At 34.8% G+C, this 27,362-nt stretch overlaps 1 long non-coding RNA gene across 1 annotated transcript; it reads right to left on the bottom strand.

Moving 5' to 3' along the window:
* Positions 1-1,805: 1,805 nt before the first annotated feature.
* LOC136038460 (uncharacterized) lies at positions 1,806-23,723 on the bottom strand. Its single transcript, XR_010620214.1, has 3 exons — positions 23,620-23,723; positions 9,922-10,148; positions 1,806-2,113 (listed from the first exon to the last, which is right to left on the bottom strand). It is a non-coding gene; the product is annotated as an uncharacterized LOC136038460 (long non-coding RNA).
* Between the last annotated feature and the right edge of the window lie 3,639 nt (positions 23,724-27,362).

The following is a 27,362-nucleotide window of genomic DNA, read 5'->3' as shown; positions in this document are numbered from 1 at the left end:
AGCTACTGACTTTTTAGATGCCACTTTCTTGGCGGGAGCTTTCTTGACTGACGGCCTCTTCTTGGGTGTCGATTTCTTTGCTGCTACTGATTTTTTGGCAACAGTGGGTTTCTTGAAAACCTTTACAGGCTTCTTGCTACCAGCCATTGACTTGGTAGCCTTTTTGGCTGAAGTTGACTTTTTCACTGCAGTAGGTTTGGTTGTTTTCTTGACTGAAGTTTTCTTAGCTTTGGGCTTGGCAGGCTCTATAGCCTTGGAATTTTCGGCCTTGACAGGCTTTGCAAGCTTGAAAGAACCAGTTACGCCAGTACCTTTGGGATTTATAACAATTCCATTTGCAAGGCAACGCTTCAAAGCTTGCTTAAGATGCATATTCACAACTTTGGCATCATTACCAACCTGGAAATTGGCCATTATGTATTTGAGAATGGCCTGACGGCTAGATCTCCCACGCTCTTTCAGGTCAGCAATGGATTTGATAATCATTTCCACGTATTTTGGGTGGTTTGCTGGTGCCTTGACCTTTTTATCCCCTTTAGGTTTTGCAGCCTTAGCTGGTTTTGGAGCCTTTGCTTTCTTTTCCTTCTTGGCTGGTGAAGCCATGCTCTGTGATTCTACAGATGCTGGTGCCACTTCAGCTTCAATTTCTACTTTTCTACTTCTCTACTTTTCTCTGTCACTAGTGAGACTAAATATCGAATACATGCTCATTTTCATGACTCTTACAATTATATTTCGGAAACCGCCGTATCCGGGTTAACATTTGTCTGTGTCTGCGAGCTAAGGAATTTCGGCCGTGCTTGTGTTTGTTTGAAATGGCATTATTCGAATTTTTTACTAGGAGGTAAGCTTTTGAGGAACGAAACCTATACTAAAGGATAGACAGGTCATTTTTTTCATGAAACAACTTGTAAGTTAATTATTTCTTCATGAAACCTCTTGCAAGCTAATTTTTCCTTGTAAAATTTATTGTACTTTTAGTTTTTCTTCGTGAAACTCCTTGTACGTAGATCTTTTTTCTTTCTTAAAACTTGTTATATCTTGATATTTTTCTTCTTGCAACGTGTTACATTTTGGCTTTTGTTTGTTCGAGATACTTGTTGAATGCTGATTTATTGCTCGTGAAGCATAAAGTATATTGATTTTTTCTTCCTGAAATTTGTTGCATGTTAATTTTTGTCTTAACGAGACTTTTACAATGGTTTTTCTCCTTATGAAACCAGTTTCGTTCATGGAACTGGTTGCTTGCTGGTTTTTCGCTTTTGAAACTCAAATTATCTTGATATTTTATTCCGTGGAACTTATTGAAAAAATGAATATGAAAAAAATCATTATGCAACATGTTTCACGAATAAAAAACCAACAAGAAACAACTTCCATGAAGATAGAATAAAAATATAACAAGTTTCATGAGCAAAAGATTAACATACAACAGATTTTACAAAGAAAAAATCGACATACCTCGGCCTTGTTTGAAATTTCTGAGATATTCAATTGATTAAAAAAAACTATACGAATATTGAGGCTCCTGTTTCAGAGCCAGTAATGTCGCACTATAGCGCATTGGTTTTTAAAGGTGCAGGTAGCCCTACACAATAAAGGTGAACATTTACGTTTAGCTTAGTCAGAAAAAAGACTGCCCCACAGCAAAGCAGTTTTTGCAGCCAATTTGTGGTGTAAAACCAGAATGCTACCCAAAAGAAGACCAAAAACGTGTAAATTCCAAATAGTCAATTGTTTTAGAATTATAAAAAAAAACTATGTTCATCTTCAGCCTCGAAATTCAGAGCTAGTATTGCTGTAAGGTAGTGCATTCGTTTTCTAAGAGTAATTTTATAAGATATAAATATAAAAATAATATATAAAATATTTTATAATGTAATAAGGTAATTTTATAAGATAGTGGTTAACATAAACATTTATTTCAGCCAGAAGGACTGTCACACATCAATGTGGTGTTTTCAGCCATTTTGCGGTGCCAAAGAACAATTCTAGTCATAATAGTCATTAATTGATCCAGAATCATCGAAAATATAGACACATATTGAGCCTCGAATTTCAGAGGCAGCAATGGCGTAAGGTGGCGCATCCATTCCTAAGGCTTCAGGTAGTCCTGGAAAGTAAACAGTTAACATATACATTTATTTTAGCCAAAAAAAATTCCCAAAGCAAAGCGCCATTTTCAGCCATGTTTGTGGGCAAAATAAAATTTCTAGCTAAAAGAAGACTAAAAAACCTGAAAATTGTTAGATAGTTAATTGGTTTAGAATCACCGAAAAACTATACGCACATTGAGCTTCAAGTTTCAGAGATAGTAATGCCGTAAGGTTGCGTATTCATTTTCAAAGTAGCAGATAATCCTAAATAATAAGCAAGTAATGAAGACATTTATTTTAACCAAAAAGACTATCCCAAAGCAAAGTGGTTATGTCGGCGATTTTGTGTTTCAAAACAACAATACTACCCAAAAGAAGCCCAAAATGCTATAGTGCAAAAATTCTGAGATAGTCAATTGAATTAGAATTATCAAATATATACGCATATTGAGCCTCAATTTTTCAGAGGCAACAATGGTGTACGGTAGCGCATTCGTTTTTATGGCATTTGGTATTGGATCGGCAGAATCGCAAATTCTGCCGATCTTTCGGTCTGTCCCGGTTTTGCTACTTTAGGCACTTCCAGGTAAGCTAGGACGATGAAATTTGGCAGGCGTATCAGGGACCGGACCAGATTAAACTAGAAATAGTTTTTTCCCGATTTGACGATTAGGAGGGGGAGTGAGGGGCCGGCTAATTTTGAAAAATATAAAAAATGAAGTATTTTTAACTTACGAACAGGTGATGGGATCTTAACAAAATTTGATATTTGGAAGAATATCATGTCTCAGAGCTCTTACTTTGAATCCCGACCAGATCTGGTGACATTGAGAGGCGTTGGAGGGGGGAACCTAAAATCTTGGAATCCGCTTAGAGTGGAGGCATCGAGATGAAACTTGGTGGAAAAAATAAGCAGAAGTCCTAGATACGTGATTGACATAACCGGAACGATCTTCTCTGTTTAGGGGAGTTGGGGGGAGGGAGGGTTAATTCTAGAAAATTAGAAAAAAATGAGGTATTTTTAACTTACGAAGGAGTGATCAGATTTTTAATGAAATTCGAAGTTTGGAAGAATATCATGTCTCTGAGTTCTTATTTTATATCCTGACTGGATCTGGTGACATTGGGGGGAACTGAGGGGAGAACCTAAAATCTTGAAAAACACTTAGAGTGGAGGGATCGGGATGAAACTTCATGGAAAAATAAGCATCATAAGTCCTAGATACGTGATTGACATAACTGGGACGGATCCACTCTCTTTGGGGGAGTTGGAGGGGAGAGTTATTTCTGAAACATTAGAAAAAATGAGGTATTTTTAACTTACGAAGGAGTGATCGGATCATAATAAAATTTAAAATTTGGAAGGATATTGTGTTTCAGAGTTCTTGCTTTAAATTCTGACCGGATCTGGTGACATTGGGGGGGGGAGTTTGGGGGGACCTAAAATCTCGGAAAACGCTTAGAGTAGAGGGATCTGGATTAAACTTGATGAGAAAATAATCATAAGTCCTAGATACGTGATTGACGTAACCGGAACGGATCCGCTCTCTTCGGGGGAGTTTGGGGGGAGTGTTAATGCTGAAAAATTAGAAAAATGAGCCATTTTTAACTTACGAAGGAATGATCGGATCTTAATGAAATTTCAGGTTTGGAGGGCTATCATGTCTCAGAGCTCTTATTTTAAATCCTGACCGGATCCGGTGAAGGGGAAGTAGGTGGGGGGGGGTGGAACCTAAAATCTTTGAAAACGCTTAGAGTAGAGGGATCAGGATGCAAATTGGTGGGAAAAATAAACACAAGTCCTAAAGATGTGATTGACATAACCGGAACGGATCCACTCTCTTTGGGGGAGTTGAAGGGGAGGGTTATTTCAGAAAAATTAGAAAAAATGAGGTATTTTTAACTTACGAAAGAGTAATCGGATCTTAATAAAATTTAAAATTTGGAAGAATATCGTGTCTCAGAGCTCTTACTTTAAATTCCAACTGGATATGGTGACATTGGGGGGAGTTTGGGAGCACCTAAAATCTCGGAAAACGCTTATAGTTGAGGGATCGGGATGAAACTTGATGGGAAAAATATCATAAGTCCTAGATACGTGATTGACATAGCCAGAAAGGATCCGCTCTATTTGGGGGAGTTAGGGGGAGTGTTAATCAGTGTTAATTAGTTTGGGGGGAGGGTTAATGCTGAAAAAATAGAAAAATGAGCCATTTTTAACTTACGAAGGAATGACCGGATCTTAATGAAATTTGAGGTTTGGAAGGATATCATGTCACAGAGCTCGTATTTTAAATCCTGCTGGATCCGGTGAAGAGGACGCTGGGGGGGGGGGAACCAAAAATCTTTGAAAACGCTTAGAGTGGAGGGATCAGGATGATACTAGGTGGGAAAAATAAATACAAGTCCTTAATACGATATTGAAATAACTGGAATGGATCAGCTCTCTTTGGGGGAGTTGGGGGGGGGGGAGGGTTAATTAGAAAAATTAGAAAAAATGAGGTATTTTTAACTTACGAAAGAATGATCGTGTCTTAATGAAATTTCATATTTAGAAGGACCTCATAGCTCAGATCTCTTATTTGAAATCCCGACCGGATCCAGTGTCACTAGGGGGGGGGACCTGAAATCTTGAAAAACGTTTAAAGCGGAGATCAAGATGAAACTTGATGAAACAAATAAACACAAGTCCAACATAGGTGACTGACATAACCGGACCGGATCCACTCTCTTTGGTGGAGTTGGGGGGGGGGGGAGCAATGCGGAATAATTAGAAAAAATGAGGTATTTGTAACCTACGAACGGGTAATCGAATCTTAATGAAATCTGATATCTAGAAGGATCTTGTGCTTTAAAACTCCCTTTTTAAATCCCGACTGGATCTGGTGACACTAAAGCGAATTGGGAGGGGAAACCAGAATTCTTGGAAAACGTGAAAATGGAGGTATCTTACGAATGGTTGATCGGATGTTAGTGAAACTTGATATACAGAAGAATCTTATGTCTAAGATGCTCCATTTTCAATTCGAATCGGGTCCGGGGACATAGAGGGTTGGAGGGGAGAAACAGAAATCTTGGAAATTGGAAATCTTGAATCGGAAATCGGAATCTTAGATTGGAGAGATCGGGATGAAACTTGATGAATAGAATAAGCACAAGTTATAGATACGAGATTGACATAATTGGTACGGAGTCGTTCTCTTTGGGGGAGCTTGGGGTTGTTAATTTGGAAAAATTAGAAAAATTGAGGTATTTTTAACTTAAGAACGGTTGACCGGATCTTAATGAGACTTGATATTTAAAAGGAACTCATGTCTCTGAATTCTTATTTAGAATTAAAGTCAAATATGTTGGCATTGGGGGAGTTGGACGGGGGAATCGAAAATCTTGGAAAACGTTTATAAAAGCCGTAGATACGTGATTGACGTATCCGGACCAGATCCTCTCACTTTGGGGGAGTTAGGTGGTGGAGTTCTGTGCTTTGGCGAGTTTGTGCTTCTTGATGTGCTAGGACGATGAAAATTGTTAGGTGTTTCAGGGAGCTGAACAAATTGATTTGTTAAAGCCGTTTTCCCTGATTCGACCATCTGGGGGGCTGAAGGGAGAGGGAATATTAGAAAAATTGAGGTATTTTTAACTTAGACTGGGTATTCGGATCTTAATGAATTTTGATATTTAGAAGGACCTTGTGACTCAGAGCTCTTATTTTAAATCCCGACCGGCATTAAGCCTCTGAATTTCCTTTTAAAACAGTCAATTGATTCTTAGAATTTTGCTAGAGCTCATACCATATGAGCTCTTGGCTCTTCCTATCTCGTCACAAGTGCCATATGAGCTCTTAGTTCTGTGTGGGTAGTCCTAGAAAATAACGATTAATATATACATTCATTTTATCCAAAAAGACTGTCCGACAGAAATATGGCATTTTCAACCATTTTGTGGTGCAAAACAGCAATTTAAATTCAAAAAATGCTAAGAAGCTATTGCATGAAAATTATGAAAACCTACAGAATATTGCTCGTCAAGTTTCAGAGGCAGCAATGCCGTACGATGATATATTCGTTTTTAAAAGGTGCAGGTAGTCCTAAAAAATAAATGCCTGACATAGACATTAATTTTAGTCATAAAGATTGTCCCAAAGTACAGTGCTGTTTTCAGCCATTTTCTTGTGCTAAACAACCATTCTAGTCAAAAGAAGGCTAAAATGCTATTTTGTTAAAATTCTGAGATAGTTGAATGATTTCGAATCCTCGAAAATTTATACGAATATTAATCCTCGAGTTTCCGAGGCAGTAATGATGTATTTTAAGCGCATTTGTTTTTAAATAGTGCAGGTAGTCCTACAGAATAAACGGCTAGCATATACATTTATTTTAGCCAAAAGGAATGTCCCACAGCAAAGTGGTGTTTTCAGCCATTTTGTGGCGCAAATCAACAATTTCAGCCAGAAGAAGACCAAAATGCTATTGTTTGAAAATTCTTAGAAAGTCAATTGATTTAGAGTCGTCCAAATACACATACACACACTTGGTCTGTAATACGCAAGCACACACGCAATTAGAGGAGCAGCGACAGCGCGTCAAAAGTAAATATGAAGAGCAAACGCAGACGCGGTTGTATGATATGTGACACCGAGTACGTGAGCGAGTCAATAATCAACCTAGACAGTGAAAATCAGACCCTGTCGAAACTTGCAATTTTTAGTAATCAATTTTCCACCCAGCATGTCAGTTATCACAGCGATATGGGAACACGCAGTTCATCTAATCATTCTGGTATGCGGGGAGGGGGATTCTCCTTAGGCGAAATAGGTTATTACATAGAAAATATTTACTGAATCAAAATAATATGAATATTTCGATGGTCCCAATGGTCAAGGCTTCATTCCAATGAGGGGAAATCCTTTTTGAATTCTCATGCGGACAGAAATTAACTTTACATTAGAGAGGTTCCTTTGGAAAAAAAACGTCTTGAAAGAAAATGAAATCTCTTAAAGTATCATGTAACAACCCACATATGGACTTTCGTTACGCAAGATACCAAGTGTGTGTTCTCCTCAGCAACAAGCGGGGATTCCTCACGGGCGCTGAAGATACAAGTAACGTGTGAATGCGTCATTCTTAGCATAAGTAAACATTCCCTATTACATAAGAACAAAAAGAAATTACGAAACATCGTGAAAAACGTCTTGAAATGTCTTTAAACGTCTTGAAGAAAGACTCTTAAAAATGTCTTGAAATGTCTTGAAACGTCTTGAAAAACTTCTTGAAAAACATGTCTTGAAATTTTTTGAAGAAAAATCTCTTGAAAAATATCTTGAAATACCTTGTCACATCCTGAAAAACAACTTAAAGAAAAAAAATTCTTAATAAAACTCCCCCGCTTGACTAGTGGACTCTAGCACGTCCTAATACACAAAAATCAAAAGAAACTATGATGTAAGAACCAAAACATGGTACATAACATCCATAAGTAAACATCCCCTATTACGTAACATACACCTGCGTCTTGAAGAAAATATTCCCTATGACATAGAATGCACCTATGTATCGCCCTTAACCTTCTTCGTCGTCATAAGTCATTAAAGGAAGAAAAAAGTAGTTGATATGGATGTTGTTAAAGTGCCTTTGGAGATACTACTCACAAGTTGGAGCACAAGCACAATTATCTTAGAGCAGAGGGACTATTTTTATAAGGGGTCAGAAACTATTTTTTGGGACTAAACCATATCTTCTTGACTATTAGCTCATTTGAATGCCCTTTTCTTTCTCTGATTCAGAATATGAATTCATTTTAGTTCTCAAATAAAGTTTTTTCTGACAAATTCAAAATTCTTATATTACAAAAAGGGGACGATGACGTTACTCTGGTTTATTATACCCTCTAGCCTACAGCATTCTTATTAAGTGAAAAACAATAGCCATTAGATATATCATAAAATTCAATATGTTCTCTATTGTTAAAATTCATTGTGACTTTCGTATTTAACAAATTGTTTTTTACATCAAAACCATTATACATACTATTCTGTATATAAAGGGGGGCTGCTCCTTTCCCATGGACGCCTTGGGGGTGGGGGAGCTTGGACCCCCGGTAATTGGGGACTATAAGGTAGTAATTAGGAAACAAAAAGAAAGAAATTACAGAGGGGAAATATATGGAAAATTGCGTGTTGGACCATGGTTTTCTGCTAGTCAATTAGTTTTGGCTCTTAAAAAGGGCAAAATGGGTTCTAATTTGTAATGAAATGTCCTTTCTCTAGTTTTGCAAAAGCGTTATTTTTTTCTATTTGCCTTTGTTTGAGAATTAATATTGGATTCTTCGTAGTAATGAATGGTGAGTTAATAGTGATCCATATCAATGACGAAATCATAAGAACCTAAGTATTGATAACATTAAATCAAAGGATCAGCGTCTTATTCCAAATGTGTATTTGTTTTGAGCTTGCAGTAAATGCTCAAAGTGCAAGAAAATGTTCACATAATTATGAAAAAAGAACTTTTTAAAAATGTGGCAATCTCGATAAAATATGGCATGAAATTAAGCAGGGCTGAGAACCATTGATCCAATACCTCAAGCCACTACAATAAGATATGTTTAATATTGTATTTGCCTTCTGAACGAATGCATGTTTTTTAGTGTTTTCTGCTATTATTATTTGTTACACGATGTGACCTAGTTGTCCTAGTGACCTAGTGTCCTAGTGTCCTAGTGACCTAGTGTCGACCTAGTTGTTTACTTTGAAAAAGCTTTAGTTTTCTTATAATTAGGAAGTATAAAGCCGTCAAATATATTTGTTTTGGTAAACAGAATTGAATTAGATTTTCAACATTACTCAGTGATGTTCAACAGCCTTTCTCAGTGACGCCTAGCTCTAGAAACTCTTATTTGATTTCCTTAATGTTAGTAATGCTACAATCCTTTATTATGAACCACTACTTTGGAAATGGAAAATACTTCCCTCCTTCCCATAGAGAATATTCTTGAATCATTTTTTTTATATCTTTCAACAAAAATATATTCTATTATATGTGAGCAATATGGGACAGTTGCTCAATTTACAGCCCTTTCCCAGGGGCTTTGGACCGCCATGTCATAACCAAAAGCATGATTATTGGACTTCTCAACAATGCTCAATTAAATGGCAGTCAAACTATGGCCTTCGCGCCTTATTATGATTGATTAGAAAAGTCTTAAATAGAAATATTTTTTGAACTGAAATTTGGGGGTGGGGCTGGGTTCTACCGCCTCCCCTTTTCTCGCTCTTTACGCTAAAGTCTTCAAGATTTATAAAATTGCTTCTCGTTCAAAATCAAAGATCTGATCTCCAGGTTGAAATAACCATCTTTTTTCGAGGAATCCCTCGCATAAATATGACTCGAGCCTTTTCTTTTAAAATAGGAGTGAAGATTCCGCTTACGAGTCAAATTCCTAATTTGTTTTTGGTGACGAAATAACACTGACTAAGGCATAAAAGTAACAGATTATGCAATATCCTACGACTGGGAGAGACTAGATATTGCAACAGAATGTTATCTCTTCATGAATTTCCTTTCCAAAAGCTACATATTTATTTATTCTTTATTTTTTAGAGTGGGAGGAGCTTGAAGTTATACCCAGCAAAGAAAAACGACAACTAAAATAAATAATTGACCATTAGATTTATCATATAATTCAATTTGTTCTCCATTGTTAAAGGTCTTCATGATTGTCTTATTTAACGAACCATTTTTCCTTATACTCCCCAGTTCATTGTGGACCAAATACAATTTGTTCTTAAAAGAATCCGTTATTACGAAAAAAGCTAGTCAAATGAAAAGAATACTTCATCATGATTTATTCACAAATCCTAAATAGTTTAGACTCTAATAGGAGCCTTCACGAAGCTTCAATGATAACAAAGATGGCGTTTTCATTTGTTTCATCAACTTTGGCTTTGAATATGTTGGGCTTAGATGAATTTTCTTTGCTCCTTATTATTTTCTTGTTTCAGTGGATAATAATGAATCCCTTCACAAAGGATTTTCAATAGCCTTGTGCAGCAAAACATGCCTGAAACCAGGAAAATAAAGAAAAGTAAAAAAAATTTCGTTGAGAAAAAAAGATTTGTTGGCATGAAAGTCAGGAAAATGATTATGCATAAAATAAATCAAATTAGCCTTAAATACGATTACTGTCATCCTTTCACCGGAATGCTAGGCTTTTGCATATACCTGTGCTTCACCCGACAAACTGTATTGAAAATTAACATGTTTTAGTGCTTTGTACATTTTTTAACATATAATTTTGAAAGTCTGATTATGAAAAACTGTGATTCTATGGAAATATTGGAATGATTTCTGGAGAAGTCTATAAGCCTTCCACGTTGTTTCAACTAGAATCATTTATAAGACTGGTAGTAACCAGAGAAACATAATTTCAGTGTCCCCCTCCCACCTCAATTATAATAAAAACAAATGGTAGTACTATTGTCATTTTGGTCAATCAGTTTTCTCACGTTGTATTTTTTTTATATATACTATTTTATATATTATATAATATTTATTTTATATACTATTTTATGTACACTTACAGAATTAACTCCAAAGAGTGGCTACGGCCCCTCCTCCACTCAACGACGTTACAATTTAGAAATTTATATGTTCATCATTTACTTTCGGTTGTCATTGACAAAAATCTTTCTGAATGTCCTAAACAAAGCAAATAAACTTAAATAAACAGAAACAGAGCACATTATTAAACAGAATTGTCGATTGAGTTTTCTTCACGACTAGTTTCTCGATACATGATGTTGAAGGAATTTTCTACAAGTTTGATGCTTTTGCTGGATTTTTTCTGCTAAACTAAGATAGAAGTCAAATAAAAAATTACATTAATAAAGAGAAGACAAATAAGGAAAATTGGAGCAACTCTAAACCATATAACAGACAATGAATGTTCTTTTTTTTCCATATTTTTTCATGTTCTTCAGCTATGCAATAGCTTAGTAATTTCATTTTCTTTCAGGATGATAAAATCAGCCAATAATTACCAAGTTAATCAACTTGTTTGGACGAGGCTATATATATATATATATATATATATATATATATATACATAAATATATATATATATATATATATATATATATATATATATATATATATATATATATATATATATATATATATATATATATATACATATATATATATATATATATATATATATATATATATATATATATATATATATATATATATATATATATATATATATGTATATATATATATATATATATACATATATATATATATATATATATATATATATATATATATATATATATATATATATATATGTATATATATATATATATATATATATATATATATATATATATATATATATATATATATACATATATATATATATATATATATATATATATATATATATATATATATATATATATATATATATATATATATATATATATATATATATATATATATATATATATATATATATATATATATATATATATATATATATATATATATATACTAGCTGTTGGGGTGGCGCTTCGCACCACCCCAACACCTAGTTGGTGGGGGTGCTTCGCGCCCCCCCCCCCCCAAGCCCCCCCGCGCGCGTAAGTCGTTACGCGCCATATTAGTTACGCCCTAACTAATAAGTGTCCCTGTTGTGTCCCTGTGTACCACCTGTGAATATAGATATATATATATATATATATATATATATATATATATATATATATATATATATATATATATATATATATATATATATATATATATATATATATATATATATATATATATATATATATATATATATATATATATATATATATATATATATATATATATATATATATATATATATATATATATATTTTTAACTACGTAAAACTTGAGAATATACAACATTCTTGGCTGTCCCATTGTCTGTACATATAAATAGATTGTCAGGTTTACCGACTCTTGAACATGCAACATATAATTGTCCATGGCAAAAACAATCTGTATTCAGATCTATACCTCATTATTCTAATGATTGCCCTTGAGCTTTGTTGATGGTGATTGCTAATCGAACATTCCCTGTGTCTCCGTCGTCATTTATATATCCCCCTATGCCCCCCGCTGTCCCCGTTGTAGTTGTTTACCTGTGTCCCGGTCGTCATTTGTGTCCCGGTGTCCCAATTTGTAATTTCTCTTTGAGTGTCGCGGTCGTCATTTATAATCCCTGTGTCCCGGTGTCCCGGTCGTCATTTTTGTCCCGGTCGTCATTTGTTTTCCGGTGTCCCGGTCTGTAGTTTCTCTTTGAGTGTCCTGGTCGTCATTTATATTCCCTGTGTCCCGGTCGTCATTTGTGTCCCGGTGCTTTGTTGATGGTGATTGCTAATCGAACATTCCTTGTGTCCCAGTCGCTTTCTCTTTGAGTGTCCCGGTCGTCCTTTATATTCCCTATGTCCCGGTGTCCCGGTCGTCATTTGTGTCCCGATGTCCCGGTCCGTAATTTCGTCAGTCGACAAACATGACGTCACTCGACACACAGACACACAGACAACTTATTTTTATATATATAAATATACATATATATACATATATATATATATATATGATTTAAGTGGAACAACGATTCCCTCAGGGCAAAAAGTAGGTGTCTGTTACGTCATAGGGAATGTTTACTTTTGCATGTTATGTATGCCAGTTACCTAATAGTTTATAAAACTCCAGACCCTAGTGAGGGATTGCAGCAGACCCCCTAGCATTCGATTCAAATGGGGACCTCTAAGCAAGCAACTCCAAGGGGGCTTTAAAACCAATTCCATTGGGGACCCTAGCATCTAATCCTAACGGGCCCCCGAACATTTCCAACACGACCCTAGTAACCTTTTCCATGGAACACCCATAACGTAACCGTATCACCAGGGGTACCGGGCATCCATTTTCACTGAAGACCCTAGCATCCAATTTCACTGGGACCTTAGCAACAAAACCTACCGAGACCCTAGCATTCAATTCCACGGAGGGGACTTAGCAGGAAATCCAACCCATCAGGCACTTGTTACATAATTAGTTTTGTCTACTCTTGGCTGTTACGTAATGGGACTTGTTAGAGTCCGCTAGTCAAGAACAGAATACCCGGTCGTAACTGAGGGGGGGGGGCATCACGTGGGTGTTACGTAATAACCATGTACACGTGGAATGTTACATTATACTTTCATCGATTACGTTTTCCTTTATTTATGCGTTTATTTTTCTTCTTGAAATTTCATGTTCTTTCGAGACGTTTTTTTCAGAGAACCTCTATATTCCAAAGATGTTTTGTCCACATTAGAATTCAAAAGGGATTCTCTCTCAATGGAATGGACCGCTAACCAGTTGGACTACGAAAGTCTTTCTGACATTTTGATTTGGAGAATAGTTTATACATGATAACCTATTGCAAGAAAGTAGAATCCCTTGTTCGTGCATACTGGAATAATTATATGAATGGCATGTCCCAACCAACACGCAGAGGGGAAAATCGATTACTTGAAATTGCATACATTTGGCATGCATATGCATTTTAAGCAATTCTTTTGAGCGTGTTATCACATAATATTGTGAGTTGTTCTTAGCGCTTTTTTAGTAAAGTCCTTTACTCAATTGGATTTTAAATGTGATATCAGCGATGAAAAAAGCGAGAGAATCATTATGTCTATAATACACCTTCATACATGATCACAAGAATTTTGTTTTCCTCTTCACTACACTAAATTTAGCATATATATTATAGGCAATCTTGAACGAACAAGACCGCAGTTTGAAACGTTGATTGCATATTTTCTTTGATGAGCAAACATCTACGTCTTTCTTGGCGTTTATTAAAAAGTGAAGATTTTTGTTAAATAAATAATTTTTGAATCTTTTAAAAGATCTTTAAAGGGTCTGAGAAGTGCAATTGTCTTATTCGATGTGACACTGAATGGCTAATACACGGCACCCTATAGCAAGCATTATAGCACATAGGGGTTTTTTGGGCATTTTCCCAAAAAAGTATTCGTTTATGCTAGAATAGATCGTCTAAACTTGTGAAAACATCCCTATTAGTGTTTTCTCGTATGACCCCTAGGGATTGAGACCCGCAAGGCAAAACGTACGACCCCCGATGACAACCTCTTGGGGCACATTGTCACACTTTTTTCTCTCAAAAACAAAATTTTAAACTAAAAAATAACGATTGTTTTTATTTGAACAAGTGTGGGAAAATGTACCAATCCTAATGATACTATCTCTGGGTACATTATCACACCTACGGGTTTTTCAACCTTTTCCTCTGAAAAATAAATTTATAAACTAGAAAATGACTATTGTTTTTATTTGAACAGCGGAAACTTGTAATTCACACGGCCCCCTCTAGCAAGCATTATATTGTATTTTACAGGCATTTTACTGCAAAAATATTCGTTTACACTAGAGTCGATCGTTTAAACTTAATTAAAAAACCCCATTAGCGCTTCTTCTGGTGACCCCTAGCGATTAAGGCCAGCATGGCACACTCTACCAGCACGATGGCATCCTGTGGAGGGGGGGGAAGTATCATACCTAAGGGTTTTCTCACCTTTTTCTCTCAAAAATAACTTTGCAAAATAAGTAATGACCATTGTTTTTACTTGAACAGCAGGAACTTGCCCTTTCATTATTAGATTGCAACATCCCATGGCAAATCCCAGCCTCTGGCAGCGAATTGCTGACTTACGGCACCGTCTTGCAGGTATTATCACACATGTAGTATTTTTCGTGCATTTTCATGCAAAAATATTCGTTTACACTTGAGTCAACTGTTTAAACTTAATGAAAAACCCCCATTAGTGTTACTTCTGATAATTTCTGGCAATTGAGGCCAGCATGACCCAATCTACCAGCATGATGACACCCTCTGAGGAGAATATTACCGCACCTAAGGGTTTTTAACCTTTTTCTCATAACTTTAAAAACTGAAAAAAAGTCCATTGTTTTTACTTGAACAGGGAGAACTTGCTACTTAATTGTTAGATTGCAATGTTCCATGGTAATTCACAGTCTTTGACAGTGAATGGCCGACTGATGGCACCCTCTTGCAGGTAATATTCGCAAATATAGCATTTTTCGTGCATTTTCATTCAAAAATATTTGGTTACACTAGAATCGATCTTTTAAACTTAATAAGATAATCCCCGTTAGTGTTTGTTCTGATGACTCCTAGCAATTGAGGCAAGCGTGGCACAATTTTTCTTCCATCGATAAAACCCTCTATGGGCTATACTGTCACCCAAGGATTTTTCATCCCTTTTTCTCTTATAAAATAGATTTATAAACTGTTTTTGACCATTGTTTTTATTTGAACAGCGAAAACTTTTCTTTTCATTGCTAGAGTGAAATGGTCCATGGCAAAACCAGCCTCTGACGCTCAATGGCTGACGCATGACACCATCTGTCAGCTATTATCGCAAATACGACTCTTGGCAATTCAAGCCAGTATGGCACAATTTACCGGCCCTATGACATCCTTTGGCACCTTTAGCACACCTTCTTCATTCCTAAGCCGTTTTTAGAAATATTCTTGTTAATTATCATAGATTAAATTAGTTGGTTCATATTCTTACAAACCAAAACTCCATGAAACAAACTGTCAATTCTCACCACCCGATCACACTCTTACCATTCATCTGGAGTCCTCTAGCACCCCTTATCCTTCCTAAGACATTTTCCAGACATTTCCTTGTTAAAAATCAAGCTTGAAATTTATTGGCTCATGTTTTCGCAACCCATCTCAATTTAAGCCACCGTGCTACACTTTGACACTTTGAATTGAGATACACCATCTCAATTCAAGCCACCGTGCTACACTTTGAATGGCACTGTGGCACATTATACCTCCCTTATTATTCCTCAGACACTGTCTCCATATTTAAAAAAAATGTGATCTAAATCCGATGGTTCATGTTTTGTAAGCCATCCATTACGAAACACCACATGTCAATTCACCCTACCGTGCCACACTATGACTGGCATTCTGGCATCCTCTGGCACCCTTCTTCATTCCTAAGACTTTTTCCGAATATTTTCTTTTCAAAAATTAAGTATCAAGTCATTGGATGATGTTTTCACAAGCCAACCCTCCGTGATGTATTATGTCAATCCACGCTATTATCCAACACTATGATTGACCCTTTGGAATACTATCGCACCCCCATTATTCCTAAGAAATTATTAGTTATATTTTTAATGAAAAGTTATCCAATACTACTTCCTTCTTATCTGACCCCGCTTACAACGGTTTCACCTCTGATTCTGCTGACTCCCATCCCAGTTCCACCGATTCCAGTCCCAACGGTACTGACTCCTATTCTCCCTTGAGTTCCGACACCTCTGCCCCCTCCTTCGGAATCCATAGTTCTTATTCCACCAATTTTCGAAATTTCCTAAATCTTACATGTTTTTATCAAAAACTAGAATGGTTCTAGAAAAATCATATCTGTTACTCTCAAAATATTATCATGCATTACCAAAATCCTGTGTGGTATTATCAAAATCGAGTCTCTTATGGTCAAAATCTAAAATGGTGACATCAAAATCACGTCTGCTATCACCAAAACTTAACGTATTAATATGAAATCATGTATGCTATGATGAATATTATCCAAATCTTGTCTTATATTATGAAATAACTCGCACTAAACTATAAAAATCTCGACTGATATAATGAGAATCCTCTTTGGAAATATCAAAACCACACACAGTTTTATCAAAATCATTCAAGTTATTAGCAAAATCCTACATAGTATTATCGTAATCTCAATAATTATTGACGAAGTATCTTCAGAAACAATCAAAACTTGACTGCTTTACCCAAATCTAATATGATACTATCACAATCATGATGCCTATTAACGAAAAGTAACATAGCGCTATCGAAACTGTGTCTGCTACTATAAAGATTATCAAAATCCTTATAAAATATTATCAGAACCTTACATGGTACTATTAAAGTCTCGCATGATATTACCAGATCATTTTAAGTATTACAAAATCTGGAGGTTTAAGTAATGACTGAAAAGATTCTCATAATATCTCACAAGACTTTCATAACGCAAGACACGATCTCGTAAAATTTAACAAGACTTGGTAATATCATGCAAGATATTGTTAAAATTCTGTAAGGTTTTGATAACATTTGACTAGATGTTAATAATTCTACACGATAGTGTAATATAAGAGTTTGGTAATAATTGGCGAGATTTTGATAGTCTTGATTATAGCAGACATGATTTCATATTACTACGTTAAATTTTAGTAATAGCAACAATGATTTTGATGTCACCATTTTAGATTTGACAATAATAGAGTAGATTTTGATAATACCACGCAGGACTTCCATAATGCTTGATAATATATTTATAGTAGTCACAATTTTCACAATTTTATTCGTAACAATTTTACTAGTACCATTCTAGATTTTGGCAATAATTTACAAGGTTTACGTAATGACCGAAAGGATTGTAAAACTATCTCACAGGACATTGATGACGCATAAATAAATTTCGTAAAATATAACAAGACTTGGTAATATCATGCAAGACATTGATAAAATACTTTAAGGTTTTGATAACGTTTGGAATCTTGATAATAGCTGAGACTATTTACAAGATAATGCTAACAATTTTACACGATAATATCATACGAGAGTTTTGTAATACTTGTCAAGATTTTGTTAATGTTGATTATAGAAGACATAATTTCATATTACTAAGCTAAACCTTAGTAATAGCAGACATGATTTTGATGTCATCATTTTCGATTTTGACAATGACAGAGTAGATTTTGATAATGCCACACAGGATTTTGGTAATTCATGATAATATTTCGATTGCAAGAGACGTGATTTTGCTAGAAAAATCCTAGAATTTGATAATAACTTGCAAGATTTAGGTAATGTCCAAAAGTTGGTGAAATTTGGAATTGTGGTATCTGGAGGGTAGAAGTGGCAGAACTAGAGCCGGAATTGCAATCAGGGCCGGTGGGACTGGAATTTGAATCGGTGGAACCGGGGTGGAAGCCAGCAGAATCGGAGGTGGAGCCGTTATAAGCAGGGGTCAGAAGCAAGTTAAGTGGAAGTGGATATCACTTTATTAAAAAAAAACAACTAAAAATGTGTTAGGAATGATGAGGGGTACCATAGTGTTTCAGAGTGCCAGTCTTACTGGGGGACAGTGGTGTGAATCGACATGATGTATCAAAGAGGTTTGGCTTCTGAAAACACGATCCAATAGATTTTTTTAAATTTCAATCAAGTTGTTTTTTTCTATCAATGCATATCAACCTTGTTTTTTACATTTTCATACACACCTTTAACAGTACTCTATAATGTACTAATAACACCTATCCTTTAATAACACCTATTTTTTTGTACTAATAACACCTATCCAAAGTACTGTTAAAAGTACTTTAACAGTACTAATAATAGTTCATATTGCATTTTCAGCGGGTTGCTCACTCACTGCTTTGTAATAAATTTGTGATTAACTTGTGCTTAACAGTGATTAACAATGCTTCATGATTAACTGATTTGTGATAAATAAATTTTTTAGGGATCCTATACGGCATTTTTCAAGGATTTCTCGCCACTTGTTGTACCTATTATACATTTTATTGAGAATATATATGGGAAAGGATAGGTGACAACAAGGAATAGGAGCATAAGGACGCATTGGTAAATTTCCTTGTTTTGATGCAAAGAGATTGCTATTTCACTCCATTATTTCACCTTTTAAAATAGGTTTTCAGACAATCGTTACCCTGACTTCGCAGCCTCTAGCTTTTCGTTCAAAAAGGGAATATCGAAATAAATCAGTCACAAGAATTCAATTTGAAGTTTCATATTACCGTCATCAAGGCAATTTCTCTACTTCGGATTCTTGCAACCGAATGCTCAGGAAATGTTATAACACTGCCTTTCGCAGACAGTAATTCTCTTCTGCAATCTCACGGTGCATTACCTCAAAGGGTTGTATGTTTGGCACAAATTTAAAACTAAGCTAAGCACAATAGAGGTCTAGCATTCCCTCTTTTCAAAAATATCTTCTACATGGTACGCAGGAATCAGTTGTTTTGATGCCCGCTGTGCTTTTCAAATTTCTTTAATAAAAGCTTAATCTTATGGGTATTATTAACAAGGGTAAGATTAGTTGGCTTGGTAGGACAACTTTCCTTCAGAACTATTTCTGTTTTACGGCTTTTCCTTCTTAATAAATAACTTTTAAACTATTTGAGCCTTCTAAGTAAGACTTTTGTGCGTCTTAGCATATTTTTTTAATTATCTTTTGAACTGAAGGAGTATCATGAGGGCCCATCTTAAGGAGGTTTGAATTTCTTGGATTCGAGTCTGTCTTGCCGTTAAAATTTCTTCAATTAATACTTCTTTGTTCTTAATCTATCATTTATCAGCTTTTTTAAATTTAGTTTTTCCATATGTTATCTTTTAATTACTTTTTTTGTAATTTCAGAATTTTAAGACTAATTTCTTTGGTTTTATTAGTTTTACTCTTTTCGATTATTTATTTTATCAAAATTGATACTTAAAATTCTCTTTTTACAAAAATTAGGTGTTAAATGTTGTTTTTGCTATTACATTCGTTTTGTTCCAAACGTATTTTTTTCATGTAAGCAGTTATGTTATTTTTTGGACCAAATGAACCTGATAAGCTTCCGTTTCACGGCGCTGACCCTTCTAGGATTTGAAGCAGACCATAGTCTTCGAATTTCTTTAATTCATTCGTTATGTTTATCATTTCTATTCTTATTAGAAGACTTTTTCCGTTTTTAAGTTTTAACTAGTTATTTCCTATAATTTTAAACCCTGATTTTTCTTTGCTTTTTAAATTTTAGTCTTCTTTGTTCTTTTTTTAAGACTAGTGTTTCAAATTTTGTTTTTCAAAAACAAGTGTTTAAATATGTTTTTCTGTTAAATTCTTTTTTCTTTCGGAAATTTTTTTCGTTACATTTTGTTCAGCTTAGCATATTTCATTACTTTTGGAACCAAACAGGTACGATAAGCCTCCCTCATAGGGGCACTGACCTTTCTGGATTTGACGGTTACCATAGTTTTTGACTTTCTTCTATTGCCGCTTAACCTTGCAAAAAATGTTATTTTTTGGACCAAATGAACCTGATAAGCTTCCGTTTCACGGTGCTGACCCTTCTAGGATTTGAAGCAGACCATAGTCTATGAATTTCTTTAATTCATTCGTTATGTTTATCATTTCTATTCTTATTAGAAGACTTTTTCCGTTTTTAAGTTTTAACTAGTTATTTCCTATAATTTTAAACCCTGATTTTTCTTTGCTTTTTAAATTTTAGTCTTCTTTGTTCTTTTCTTAAGACTAGTGTTTCAAATTTTGTTTTTCAAAAACAAGTGTTTAAATATTTTTTTCTGTTAAATTCTTTTTTCTTTCGGAAATTTTTTTCATTACATTTTGTTCATCTTAGCATATTTCATTACTTTTGGAACCAAACAGGTACGATAAGTCTCCCTCATAGGGGCACTGACCTTTCTGGATTTGACGGTTACCATAGTTTTTGACTTTCTTCTATTGCCGCTTAACCTTGCAAAAAATGTTATTTTTTGGACCAAATGAACCTGATAAGCTTCCGTTTCACAGCGCTGACCCTTCTAGGATTTGAAGCAGACCATAGTCTTCGAATTTCTTTAATTCATTCGTTATGTTTATCATTTCTATTCTTATTAGAAGACTTTTTCCGTTTTTAAGTTTTAACTAGTTATTTCCTATAATTTTAAACCCTGATTTTTCTTTGCTTTTTAAATTTTAGTCTTCTTTGTTCTTTTTTAAGACTAGTGTTTCAAATTTTGTTTTTCAAAAACAAGTGTTTAAATATGTTTTTCTGTTAAATTCTTTTTTCTTTCGGAATTTTTTTTTCATTACATTTTGTCCATCTTAGCATATTTCATTACTTTTGGAACCAAACAGGTACGAAAGCCTCCCTCATATGGGTACTGACCTTTCTGGATTTGACGGTTACCATACTTTTTGACTTTCTTCTATTGCCGCTTAACCTTGCTTTCTAAATTTAATCTGTTTTTGCTCAATTTAGTGGTAATCTTGCTTTTCAGCTTTATTTATTCATACGCCGAGCCGCATTAGTAAAAAACCTTTATTTTATTAATTTCAAGGAATTTCATTTTTCTTTTTACTACTCATTAATCTTGTTTATTACATTTTCGTATACTCCTTTAACCGTCCTACATTTAGTTCTTTCAGCATTAAGTATACCAAGCCATATTAGTCAGAAAGCTTTGTTTTATTATCTCCAAACAAGTTTTTTTCTATTACTACTCACAAACCTTGTTTTTCACATTTTCATATACTCCTTTCAAAGACCTAAAATTAATTTTTCAACTTTACGTATACACATACACCAAGCCATATTAGTGAAAAGGCTGTACTTTCTTTTAATTAAAAATAACTTCTTTATTCTTAGCCTTTAGTTTGTGTGTCGTCTCTGAAGCTTATTATTTTAGATATTTACTTATGTACTTCATGGCTTTGACTTGGCTGGAAGTTACGGCTTGTTTTTTTCTTCTAAGCTACATTTTTAAGTCTATCATAAGAGCGTTGTCTGAATTTTTTGGAAAAACTTTCCATTCATGCATGACAAATGCTTTCCAAGAAACTTAACCGAGAGGCTTTAAAAGAAAGTTGAATAAACAAAATTATCGTCACATTATTTAAAAAAATGATAATATCTTTAAGAATGAAGAAATCAAACACTTGATTCTTGGAAAAGCTATTTTGGTGCCAGAGCAACGTTAAGCTAGGGACCCCTCGCAGCTCTCCAGACGCACCGACCGCTTAATGCAGCCTACCCAGCCCACATGATGGCTACGCAAACCACGTAACTGCCACCCCTTAGCGCCATACGGCGCAATACCACTCTGGCGCTAATGTGGCCTATTTAAGAAACAAGCATTAATTTTTTTGGTTTTTAAAGAAACAAATGCTGCAATTTTTTTAAATTTCTTTTAAAGTTTGTCAATAAATTTTCATTTGTAGCTTATCTCACACATTAAATGAAAAGATTTATCATAAGTTTCAGACAACACTATTATGAAAGACAAAGATTTGACAAAAGTGGATCTTTCTTTCTATCATTTAGGTATAAGAGACCCCAAAACTAGGTTCTAATAGTGGGTATCTTTGTTGGCCACACGCGTCTAAAAGTGAAAGCTTATAGGCTCTTGGCGAACAACTATTTCTGGTGTCAGAACTTCAGACATCTAGCTCACTCTTACTCGAATTGAGAAAAATACGCTCGATGTTCTGGCTCCAACTCGGATAATCTCTTCTGGGCTATTCCAAAATTTACAAGCTGTAATTGTCCAAATCCCGCATTTAGCTCGTCATATCTGCTGCTATTCGTACTCAGAAAAAAAGCGAGTAAAAACAAACCAGTCAATGAATAAAGGCTTGTCCACCCTCTCTCCCCCTTGTATAAATCTCAGTGTTCATTTCAGTATCTTTATCATATAAAATATTTTAAGTATTCTCTTCTTTATTTATTAAATATTTATTTTGCTGCCCGTCTCGCTTTATTTTAATAGTTCCGAGACGGGGTAGGTGCTGTGCTAATTTAATTAATAATTCATGGAAGGTAATAAGAACATTTAAAACCCTGGTTCCAAATCTTTCTGCTGCAATGGTGGACATCTTCCTGAACTTCAAAACAAAAGATGTTTTAGTATCAAACTTTTCTTCTGCGATAGGTAGCCATTTTATTTCTGAATTAAAGTGGCATACTAGATGTTACGACAATTTCTCAGCCCTTCAACTTAATATTCAAGGTCTTTGTTCATCGATTGGTCAGTTAATGCTAGTCTCTCGTGATGGCCTACAGGGGAAGATCTAGAGGAAAATCTTGGGGGGAGCCAAAGTGACAAGTGCGCCAATATTTGACCAAATTGACAGTTTCTTTTAACAATGATTGAAAAACAGAAAAAAAGAACCTGGGTGGGAGGACCAGGTCTCCCATCACTCCATCCCCCTTGGATCCGTAAGTGATGGACTCCTTGACACTATTGGGCTTGGTGAAACTTCTCTCGAAAAAAAACAACAGCGAGATAATGCTGGGTACACCCCAATATAGGTTGGAACGCCTAAATCTCCAGAGGGTGACAAGAGGTAATCTCGTTTTCTAGATATCCAATTACGTTCTTTAAATCGTCAGAAGTAAATGGTGCCGAACTTTGTACTAGTGAGCGATATATCGGACCATTTTTTCTATTTTCTCTCTATATTCAGTGTCTTGCATTCTTGTCTTGCATTTTGTCTTGCAAATCTTGTCTTGCATTATCAAATTCTTCTGAGATAATGTGAGAATTTTTTATAGCATAACCTAATTGGTGCAAGTTATCATCGAAATTGGAAAGGTTTTACCGAAATCATGTCTAGCACTATCAAAATATTATCAAGTATTACCAAAATCTTCTATCGTTTTATCCAATCCTTGTCTGATCTTATAAACATCTTGCACTACATTAGAAAATGAGAATCCTCTATTGCATTATCAAAACCGTATGTGGTATTATTAAAATCGAACTGCTTATTACAAAATTTTGCATGTTATTATCAAAATCTTATCAGGCTCTTGCAAAATATATTCTTGTAATATCAAAACGTGGTTAATTCTTATCAAATATTAGACCATGCGGTGGTATCATAATATGATATCGTGTCTGCTATTAAAAAGAATATCAAAATCTTGCCAAGTCTTACCGAAATGTAGTGTGGTACTTTCAAAATCCTTGTCTAATATTACCGAACATCTCGCACTGCATTATTAAACTCTCGATTGGTAAAGTGAGAATTATTCGTGATGTTATCTAAACCTTAAATGATATATCAAATTCTTGGAAGTTATTAAAAAAATATTGCATGGTAATATCAAATCTTACCTGACATTATAAAGTATATTCAGCTGAAGTCAAAACGTGTGTAGCTATTACCAAAATCCAATATAGTGCTAGCAAACTGATTTGCACAATAAACAAAATTTAACATATTGCTATCAAAATTATGTGTGTTATTATCAAGTTTATCAAAATGTTGTGAAATATTATAGAACTTGTTATTTTCAGCGGGTTTTCAGGCGAAATTTTGTGTAATGCAAGATGTTTGACAATATCAGAATGGATTTTGATAATCATTCTAGATTTTGATAATAAGTTACAAGATTTAGGTAATCCCCTAAAGGATTCTCATAATTTCTCACAAGACTGTGATAATACAAGACATGATTTTGCAAGATTTAACAAGATTTGGTAATATCATGCAAGACTGTTGTAATATCATGTAAGGTTTTGATAATTTTTAAGAGGATGTGGATAATCTTCAAAACAGCAGACAAGATTTTGATAGCACTATGTTAAGTTTCGTTAATTGGTAACATGATTTTGATAGTATCCAATTAGATGCTGGCAATAGTAGTCACGTTTTGATTGTTTCTGAAGATATTTAAATGTTTCTCAGGGTACATTCTGCTATTCAAGCTTGCTTCTAGCATGTAACACCAAACATTTCCTTAAAACAAGCCAATTTTTTGTCATAGAGTGATTTTTTTGTCTATCCGTATTTTTTGTCTTTTTTGCCTGCATGGCTGTGTAGCTGTTTGTGCGTGACTTATTTCCTAAGTTTCTTTTTTGCCCGAATGGCTATATGCCTGTTTGTGTGTTACTGCGTTCCTATATGTAAAAGAAAATCTAAGTTAAAATATATTTTTAAAATTCTAAATTCAAAGAGAAGTTGTAAATCCAAAAAAAAATTCTATGCCTAAGAAAAAATCGAAGTTCAATGAAAATATCAAGGAAGGGGGTGGGCAAAATATATGGGACATAAAAGTTGGAAGGAGCATTAGGGCCCTAGAGGGGAACCTGGCGACCAAAACTCGTATGCAAGCTTAGTAATGGGAAACCAATGCACTCAGGACCTTTACAGTACAAAAAAGATACCTGGCCGGTTGTAGTCATAACAAATTTTGGGACCAAAACAAGCTTCACTGACCATCAAAGGAATTTGTTCGTCTAGCAAGCATCTCAAATTACTGTGATGCATATTCTTTGAATGATGTCAAAAAAGGCGCCCATAAACAATTCACGTTATTTATGTAATTAGATGTTCAGTTTAAAAGAGTGTGTCCTGATGCCCTTAGCGTTGTAGCTAATGCCCCAATAGAGGCTGAATTGATCCAAAAAGGTCTTGTTCTAGAAGCACACGATGTAATGGGTGCATTTCACTCATTGGTACACGGAGCCATTCTCTTTTTTACGGCAAAGAGAGGTGTTGATCCCTCTGTTATTCATACCATAATAAATTTATATTCGTGGATTAAAGTACACATCATAATTGTAATTCCAATTGCCGGTTTCAAATTCATCTAATCTAACATATGCTCCACGAAACAGACTTTCTTGTCCCTGAGGCCTACCGAATGACCTGAATAGTTTTGTTTCTGATTATAGATGTACGCATCAAGGTACTGTCACTTCGTCTAATATTTTTAACAATGGTGTCTCAGATGCTCAGTCGACGCTCAAAATGCATATCCTCGTGAATTGAGGTAGCAACAAACGTGAAATTTGTCTGTTATGCGGATTATGTCTTTGATTTCGGCAGGTCATTACAACGGATCGAAGAAAACTTCAGTATACTCGAAAGTGAATATTCTAAATTGGGGCCGGAATTTATCTGAGGTTTAAATTAATCTGAGGTTCTTCTATTTAATTGTGGTATTTCGGATCCAACACCTTTAGTCCAACTGAGCTGCTCTTTAGAAAAGCCAGTTGAAAAGCTTGTCTATGTTGATCTACCAATTGGCCCATCTCTTAAAACAAACCCGTTTGCTGCTTATTTCCCACTCTAAAAAAATGTGTTCAGTTATCCGAAATAAAAAATGTTTCAGTCGGATAATCCTCGCAAAACTATATAACTCAACAGCACTGCCAGTTTTTCTATACACAGCACCATTTTGGAAGATTTTTTTTTAAATTGATAAACGTTAACTCCATTCAGTATATTTCAAATTTGTAAATATTCACTTAAATTTACCCCGTGGACCCGAAAATTAGTATTAATCTGCAGTCATAAAATAGCCGACCCAGCAATAGCTCTATCAAAACTTATTTGGAAACACGATTACAAAACTATTTTTCATCGATGATATCCCTTTCTTATAGAGTGAAGTTGTATACAAGTAAAAGCTGTTCAGTGGCTTATTGATGTCCTTTATCAATTGTTCTAATAAATGTTGTTATGTCTTTTTTCCCTTATTCCTTTTCTTGTCATTTTCTTTATGTACTCCGTTTCTGTGTACTTTTTGTATTGTATGATGGGTTAGAATTGAATAAATTTCCCATAGAAACAAGAAAATATATCAGTGTGTCCGTATGTCCCCTATCACTTGTCTTTGCTTATCAATCTCCAAATAAGGTCTCTAGAAAATATAAGATATTTACAGAAAGTGGCGAGGAAGCCATACATAACTGCTGTAAAGGGTCCCGGGGAAATTCAGTGGTACACCACACAGGAAGAGTGAGTAATCCCTTCAAATTGCGATGAGAACTTCTATGAGGGTTTCTACTGAGATCTATATAATGAATTAAATCATATTTATTCGTCTGGTTAGGTGGAAAATATTGCTTACGAGGTTTTTGTGACGGTATTTAGAAAGAATTTTCAATTCTTCGAAGAGGGATTTTCGAAGAGGGATAAAAAAATTAGCAGGATTTTTTTACTAGTTGATACAAGCTCTAGAGCCGAAAATTATACATATCTAACTTATACATTATAGTCCAAGAAAGAGTAGAGGAGGAAAAAAATGGCCAATATAAAATATTAACAGGATTTTATAGAAACTATTGGAATCTAGGTAAAACCTTGTTAGAGAAATACGGAGAATGGTAATTCAACACAATATACTTAAAGGCTGTGGGTCCACTACTATAATTTTCTCACTGTGAGAGAATGAGACGCATCAAATCTTGAAAAGAGCAGCTAAAACCGCTGTAACTTTTATAGCAGGAGGAGGGCACGCCATTCCGAAGGATAGATGAGGAGATGAAAATGGCTAGGACATCCTCTTTGAGTGATGTTACTATAGCGACTTCTGTAACAAATGAAGAAAGCTTGGCATTCCATAGAAGAGAGGGTACTCAAATTAGCTAGGC

Source organism: Artemia franciscana, chromosome 18 (assembly GCF_032884065.1).
Source record: "Artemia franciscana chromosome 18, ASM3288406v1, whole genome shotgun sequence".
In the NCBI taxonomy this organism is placed as follows: domain Eukaryota; kingdom Metazoa; phylum Arthropoda; class Branchiopoda; order Anostraca; family Artemiidae; genus Artemia; species Artemia franciscana.
This window is presented reverse-complemented; position numbering and strand designations above follow the sequence as displayed.